The sequence below is a fragment of the Pteronotus mesoamericanus genome, unplaced genomic scaffold (assembly GCF_021234165.1).
Source record: "Pteronotus mesoamericanus isolate MK-2021 breed Mesoamerican mustached bat unplaced genomic scaffold, CSHL_Meso_final contig_25, whole genome shotgun sequence".
Classification (NCBI taxonomy): domain Eukaryota; kingdom Metazoa; phylum Chordata; class Mammalia; order Chiroptera; family Mormoopidae; genus Pteronotus; species Pteronotus mesoamericanus.
In genome coordinates, this window is record NW_026555105.1 from 29,529,831 (window position 1) to 29,538,143 (window position 8,313).

The 8,313-nt window shown below is 41.7% G+C and overlaps 1 pseudogene; it reads left to right on the plus strand.

Moving 5' to 3' along the window:
- Positions 1-293: 293 nt before the first annotated feature.
- Positions 294-7,527, plus strand: LOC129070972 (keratin, type I cytoskeletal 18-like; annotated as a pseudogene).
- Positions 7,528-8,313: the final 786 nt, after the last annotated feature.

Genomic DNA, 8,313 nt, shown 5'->3' on the forward strand with positions numbered 1-8,313 from the left:
ACACCAAAAGTTTGGAGGTTTGATTCCCAGTCAGGACACATACCTAAGTTGTGGGTTTGGTCCCCAGTAGGGCACATATGGCATATGGGAGGCAGCCAATTGGTATAAATGTCTCTCTCTCTCTCTCAAATCAATTAAAAAAGAAAAGAAAAAAGCTCTTTCTCCTTGTTCTTTCTCTTTCTTTAACAGTTCTGGCATAGCTTTGATGAGACATTCCTTTTAAGCTGGGAGAAGGCAATTCCATAGCTCCCTGCTTTCTTCTGGACAGGCTGCTTTATACATGGCTTACTGCCATGTACAATGGCCTCTGTAAAGCAAAGGCCAAAGCCAGGTACCACAAGGGAGGACACAACTTCATTCCCCTCTTGCTCTCAGTTCCAAGCGGATATGAGTGGGAAAGAAAGCATGGAGGACTGTTTGTATGAGAATGATTACCTTTCCCTTTGGAGAGCCTCTTGGAATATGGAATAGATTAGGATACTCGGAAGCTGTGAATGCTGCAGTTCATGCCCAGAGGGCTGGTGAGCATCCTGAGCCCTCAGGCCTCCCTGATTTCAGGGTGAGGCCTGGAATTAGCAGGAGGCCCTGGATGGGGAGTCTAGGCTCCTGGCAGAAGAAGAGAGCTTTCCTTTATTCTCCTTTGTTCAAAAGAGAGATTTTTTTTTCCCCCTCTTGTGGGAGTTGGACACATGCATAGCCAAAATTTATTAACTCTTCTTAACCTTCCTTACTCAGGGAGGGAAACACTAGCATTAGTGTCTTCCAGGAGAGTGTCACTCAAGAGCACCTTGGGAGTTGGGGTGCCATGATTGGGAAAGCAGATCCAGGCCCACATGCTAGAAAGATAAGTGAATCTTGATTACAGACAGATGCTTAACAAACTCACAAATAATTGGAAGGACAGAGTCCACGTGCATCTTTTAACTGATGGAAGTAAAGCATTTACAGTGTGAACAATAAGTGGAAAAGAGGTCACAGCTTTTCTTAATCCACTATGCCCAAGCCAGACACCCCCATCACTTCCTGCTTCATGCAATGCCACTGCGCTTTGACTTCCAGCCAAAATAAGTACTTAATTTTCTATCTCTTGGTTTACAAGCAATGTTTGTCTAATTTTGGATGATGTCTGTATCTGTTATCAGTGTCTTGCACAATGTAAACTTTAGGAGGACCAGGAGGCAACATTTGGTGCCAAGCACAGAAGTTGGTTCAACTTGGCTGCTTTGGGTCAGGATCTGGCCTTGTCCCCTCTCTCACATTCTTCCTCCAGCCAGGTAGAATGAGCTTTTGCTTTTATGTGGAGGCCTGTGGAGCCTTAGACTGACACCAGTCCCTACCTCTAGCAAGAATCATATAAGAAGCTTCCTAAAAGTTATACAAAGTTCCTTGTGTTGCAGCAGTTCTGCTTTAGCTGCCTCGGGCTTGACATACTTAAAAGAATATTTGACAGGTGGCTGGGGTGTTTAGCAGGTGTTAGAGATGTGGTCTGGGATTTTGGAGTGAGTTTGAAGTAGTGATATGCTTTTGGGAAACACACAGTGAGTATGGGAAACAATGATAATCCTCATGGGATGAAGTAGTGCAGCGAGTAGAGAACAGGCCAAAGCTGATATTTTGGGGAGTAATCGCTGTTAAGTGATGACCAAAGAATGGGAGGAAAACCCTAAAGGACACTTCAAATGAGCAGTAGGAAAAATTAGGACACAGGCATCACAGAAACCAAGGAATACAAGGGTCCATGTTGAGAGGTGAGAGTGCCACTGGGAATGCAGAAAGCGTGGCAGCAAACGGAGGCCTTTGATTTTGTTTGACCTTTGTGAATATAATTTCAAAAGAGCCAAGACACATGAGACTGAGGAATGAGACTCCCATTTATCTGGTGACTTCTAAACTTTGTACTGGGCAGCATTCAGACAATATCTGGTTTTAATGAGGGGTAAAGAGAGAAAAGGAAGCAGAAGACTCAAAGCAAGACGTGGTACAACAAAGAAGGAGGGTAGATCAAGAGGGGGCATTATATGTGTTTGTGTGTCTATTTCTGTTTTGATGAGAAGATTTGAGTACATGTTTAGGAATTGAACAAGTAGCTGGTGAAAAGGAAAAACAGAGACCGTAGTCATGAGAAGGAAGCCCAAGCATCATAGGAGGCAGGTGAAGGGGTTAACCTGCCCATGTGGCAGGGAAAGTTTCTTCCAAGATGGGCGGGAAGGAAGAAAGTTTGGGTGATGATCCAAAGAAAACAAAGAGTTGGGAGGAAACTTGTGGGAGTTCTCATCAGATGTTCTCAATTTTCCCAGGGAAGTAGGTGGAGAGGTCATCTTTGAGAGTGAAGGGGCAGGGGAGGAAATAGACCTGGAGGAGAATGAAGGCAGTGGGGAAGGCAGTGGTGGTGAATTCCATGACAGGGAGTACTCTGCGGGTGATGAAAAGGGTTGCAGCCAGGCGCTGAGCCCAGCTACTAAGGTCCACCTTCTCTGTTTACTCTGCTCCAACCCCCTTTGGCTCTGATGCTGACAAGGGCCCAGAGAGCCTTTACATGCTCAGAGATGTATTGAAAGAGAAGAAATTGTAAAGAAAAAAACAAAAACAAAAACAAAAAACAGCCTCTGAATTGCTCCTAAACCAGAGAAGACTTTACAGAGGAGGAGAGAATTTAGAAGGGCTTGATCTGAGAACACAGAGAAAGTTTGAGAAATAATAAGGGATTGCATAGGCCCCTATAGAAACATATCTTTAAGGTTTTTGGGAGAACGGAGAGAAGCAGTAATATTCACTGGATTACCCAAATTTCTCCTTTTCCTTCATTGTATCACTGCCAGAAGTTGATTTGTAACTCAGTTCAGCCATGTTACCACATTTTACCTCTTATAAACAATGGATTAGGGATTTTTCAGGTTACATGTGTTTTTCACCCATCGGTGTTATGACTGATTAAATATTTTCCTAGCAGTAAGTACATGTTTAATGCAGTATCCAAGTCAGAGATGAACATTTTATTTGAAGTTTTAATTTCTTTACCATGACCATGACCTTCAATTTGTAGAGACTTCCTTATTTATTTTATTTTTTTCCCAGTTTTGGTGAAGAAGATTCCAGTCTGGAAATCCAATAATTACACACTGAAAACAGCCATCTCCATAGACATTTGTGATCTGTGCCCCTCAGTTTACCAACTTGCATCTGCAGAGAAGGCTCAAGGTAGGGTATTTTAAAATAACTAGTGATGTTTAGTTTGCCGATAACTGACCTGAAACAATCAGGACTGGTTATATAATTTTCAGGTCCTGGAGCAAAATGAAAATGTGGGGTGTTTGTTTGAAAATTATTAACAATTTTAAGATGGTAAAAACAGAGCTTTAGACCAAGTGTGGGACCTTTCTAAACACAAGCCCTGTGCAACTTCGAGTGACAGGTTTGTGATGCTCGTCCTGGAAATACCACAAGGATGGTAACACAAGTTGTAGAAACCTCATCAACTTTTCTCATCCCCTGCCTCTCACTACTGAGCTTCATTTTTGGATACTTGCTCTAAACCCTGAGCCACATTCTCCTTTAACTCTCTTTACTTTTGGAAATATGAAATCAGCTCCACACATCACTCTTATGATCTACTTCCCTGTGGCCACTCCAGGAACCTGGACGGGGAGGTGATAATGGGGAGGTCTGGTAGACAGAGCTATACATGGGTCACTGTGGAAGCCATGTCTCGGTATAGGATCGCATGTTGGCTCTGAAGTAATTTTTAATTCTTGCCTAGAAGGGACTTCTTAAAAGGCAGCCAAAACAGGCAGTTCAAGTTAGGACAGCCTTGTGGAGGTGGGGAGCCCCCTTTGCCACTGGGCACAGGCTTCCAAATGGAAGAAGATTCGAGGTCTGTCCAGGAGGCATCCTGACATATAATATGAAAAATAGAGTCATTTATTGAAGAAGATACAAGATACAAGAAACATTGTACCTAGGAAAATGATGCCTCAGTCCCCTTCAAAGAACCTTGGGACCTCATGCAATTCTCCCAGTTGCCATCAGGGCCCTGTTGTATTTTCCTGAATCTCATCAATGGTCTGAAATGTCTTCCCATTCAAAGGTGATTTTAGTTTTGGGAAAAGCCAGAATTTTCAGGGTGTCAAATATGGGCTGTAGGGGTGTTGAGTCACTGAAGTCATTTGATGTTTTGCCAAAAAACTGCCCGAGATGTGATATATGAGCAGGTACATTGTTGTGATGAAGGTGCCAATCAGCAGTTGCTCACAGCTGTGGCCTTCTGAATCATCCAAATAGTTTCCGTGGAAGAGTGTTCAAGCTTAATGCAAAATTTGTTGCACATACATTCTTCTACTCACTCAGTCATTTTGAATGCGATGGCCACACAGAACACATACATGCTCACTCAATGGTGTCTACTGCCCTCACTGACTAGTACAGTGAAGTCATCATTATTCATGCACGAGCATTCTCGGCCACTCTCCTTGGCTGCCAGGTTATATATCAATGTAGCACAAACCATTCTTATTATATTAACAATGATGCGGCTTTTTCTGGACAGACTTTTTATGTGTCCAATTTGTGACCTTATTCGCAGTAGAAACACTTTTTCCTTCTCAGCTTTCTGATAGAGACATTTCTAATTCCTGACTATGAAGTTTTGACTTCAATAATTAGCAGTCTGATAATCTAATATAATTTAAAATGTTTAGGAGTAGGGGAAAAATTATTCATCCAGGTAGCTCGAACCTGAGTTTTGGCCTCTTGCCTTCCTCCTAAACAACATAAGCTTCAGGGCCTCCTCCAGCTTTTCCTAAAGCTCCTTGCAGTCACCCAGCCAGTAGCAAGGCCAGCATCTGTGCAGGCACTGGGGGCTCAGACTCTTAGATCTCCATGTCCCTCTTTACCAGCTTGCAAGGTTGCTGGGGTTTCAGGGCCCTGGCTGTGGGGATGGTCAGCAGTCTGGTGGCATAAGGGTCGACCAAAGTAAGGAGACTATGCAGTGCTTGAATGACCACTTGGCCTCCGACCTGGATATAGTGAGAAGCCTGGAGGCCAACAATAATAGATTGGCTAGCAAATTCCAGGGACACCTGGAGAAGAAGGGACCCCTGGTAAGAGATTGGGGGCTGGGGACATTATTTTAAGACCATCAAGGGACTGACACTCATATTTTTGCAAGGTCTGTGGACAAGTTCTGTATCATTCTGCAGACTGACAATGCCCATCTTGCTGCTGATGACTTCCGAGTCAAGTATGAAATGGAGCTGGCCATATGTCAGTCTGTGGAGAGTGACACCAGTGGGCTCTGAAAGGTCCTTTATGACACCAATATCACTCAGCTGCAGCTGGAGATAGAGATTGAGGATCTCAACAAGGAGTTGCTCTTCATGAAGAACCGAGAGGAGTAAGTCAGTCGTCTGTAAAACCAGATTGCCAATTTTGGATTGACTGTGGAGTTGGGTGTCCCCAAGCCTCAGGACCTCAGCAAAATCTTGGTGCACACTTGGGTCCAGTATGATGAGCTGGCAACAGAAGATGGAGAAGTACTTGTCCCAGCAGAATGAGGACACCACAGTGGTCACCTAGCAGACTGCTGAGATAGGAGCAAATCAGATTGCACTCATGGAATGGAGATATACAGTCCAGTCCTTGGAGGTCAACCTGGACTCCAAGAAAAATCTGAAGGGCATTTAGGAGAAGAGCCTGAAAGAGGCGGAGATGCACTTTGCCATGCAGGTGGAATAGTTCAATGGGATCCTGCTACACTTGGAGTCAGATGTGGGTAGAGTGGCAGGTCCAGGCCCAGGAGTACAAGGCCCTGAGGAACATCAAGGTCAAACTGGAGGCTGAGATCCCTACCTACTACCACCTGCTGGAAGAAGGGGAAGACTTGGATTTTTTTGTCTTTTTAAAAAAGTTTTATTTTTAAATCATGTTTATTCTATTATGGTTGTCTCAATTTTTCCCATTTTGCCCTCCTTCACCCATCCCACCCCACCCCCTCTCCCACTCAATTCCCACTCTGCTGTCCATGTCCATGGGTCATTCATTCATATATGTTCTTTGTTTAGTCTCTTCTCCTTCTTTCCACCATTGTCCTCCTTCCCCATCCCCTCTGGTCACTTTCAGTTTCCTTGCCTGTGGTTTATTTTGTTTGTTAGTTTATTTTGTTGAATAGATTCCATATGGTGAGATCATATGGTATTTGTCTTTCACTGACTGGCTTATTTCACTTAGCATAATATTCTCTAATCCCGTCCATGATGTTGCAAAAGGTAGGAGATCCTTCTTTATTTTTTTCTAAATGCAGATTGATTTTATTTATTTATTTTTTAAAATGCCAAGATCCATTAGATAATATTAAAAAATTTAAATCCATTATAGTCTCAGCAATTAAAACAACATGACACCAGCACAGAAATAATCAAGTAGATCAATGAAATAAAATGAGCATTCTAGAAACAAATGCATATATCTGTCTAACAATGGAATATATGATTAAATTAATGTTTAAAATCAATGGGGAAAATAAGGCTTATTCAACAAGTAAGTTACATGGACCACTATTTTTTGAAATAAAACAAATATAGAGCCCTATTCACAAATTATACAAAAAATATTCAAGTTAGTTCAAAATCAATATGTAAAATCTAAGGAGTTTTCAGAGAAAATTCAAAGTAATATTATTTTTCTTACCCTGAAGTAACATATTCAAATCCAGAAGCTATAAAGTATTGACAATATGACTATATTAAACATTTAAGACTATATACTAATATACATATAAAAAAAGTGAAAGGACAAGTAATAGCATAGAAAAATATTTGCAACACATCTAAAAATGGATTAATAGTTTTTGGGGGTTTTTTTAGGGCAAAAGTTCTATAAACATTTAATAAAAAAATGGATACAGAATACCAAAAAGTCATTTAAAGCTTTTTAAAAAGAATAGAAATAGGCAAGAAATGTACAAAAACAGGTTAGTTTCAACAAATAATAACGTAATGATTGAAATAACACATCATTGTCACAATCAGATTAATAAGTATTAAAATATTGGTAATATCAAGTCTTGGTGACTGGGAAAAGAACTGGGTATTCATAGATTCTTTTTCCTCATCTTCTTAAAGCAGACCCTTTAGCATATTTTGCAATGCTGGTTTGGTGCAGATGTATTCTTTTAGTCTTCTTTTGTCTGGGAAACTCCATATTTCTCCTTCCATTTTAATTGAGAGCCTTGCTGGGTAGAGCAGTCTTGGTTGCAGGCCTTTGCTTTTCAGGACTTGGAATATTTCTTGCCATTCCCAGCTGGTAGTGTTTCTGTTCAGAAGTCAGTTGCTAGTTGTATTGGGGCTCCCTTATATGTTACTACTTCTTTCTCCCTTGCTTCCTTTAGGATTCTCTGTTTGGAAGACTTGGATCTTGGCAATACCCTGGACAACAGCAACTCCATGCAATCCATCCAGAAGACCACCACCTGTAGGATTTTGGGACTGCAAAGTGGTGTTTGAGGTAGAAAACACCAAAGTTCTGAGGCATTAAGGCAGCATAAAACCCCATGAATTCTCAAACCTTAAAGGAAATTTTGTAGCTGCTGGGAGAAACCTATCCAGGGTGTCCCATCAGATAACAGTGGAGTGCCGGGGATTTGCGATTCAAGCAAGACCATGGGTTAGAAACCCTGAAGTCTGCTAAAATTAGATGCAAACAACTGCAGAAGTTCAGAATAAAATGTAGGTCAGAAGTAAAAGGCAAAAATGAGCATTGGTGGGGAGGGGCAACCCAGTCTGTGGAGGGCTTAACAGAAAGGTGCTAGAAAAAGGTGCTGCAAAGGTGTTTGTTCAGGCAAGCAGCATTTGGGGGCATGTTGGGGACTAGGAGGGCAGGACAAGGAGGACAGAGCAAAGGGCCAGCCATACAAAAACTTTGGTTACCAAGTCCACTTGTTCAACAAGTTCTCCTGCTTCTTCCAAGGTATGTGAAGTTCAGTTGACAAGCAGAAGTGACCATTGGCTGAAGTGGGCATGATAAAAGGTGGAGCAAGAGAAAGTTCTGTAGCAAAGAGCATAAAAACACATAAATATGCAGTCCTCTCATTCTGAAGAGGAAATCTTTGCATTTTCTATTTTTGGTCTGGTAGATAAGCTCTTCCAGGGCAAAGATCATTTATTCTATTTTTGCCTTTCTATTCTACATTCTTATTACCATTCTTATGCCCTCCTTCCTCCACCCCCATTTTATTACTGAAGCATAATTTGGGTACAGTAAAATTCACAGACTTGAAGACTAAGCTTGATGAATTGTTACATTTGTATTTAACCGTGTAAC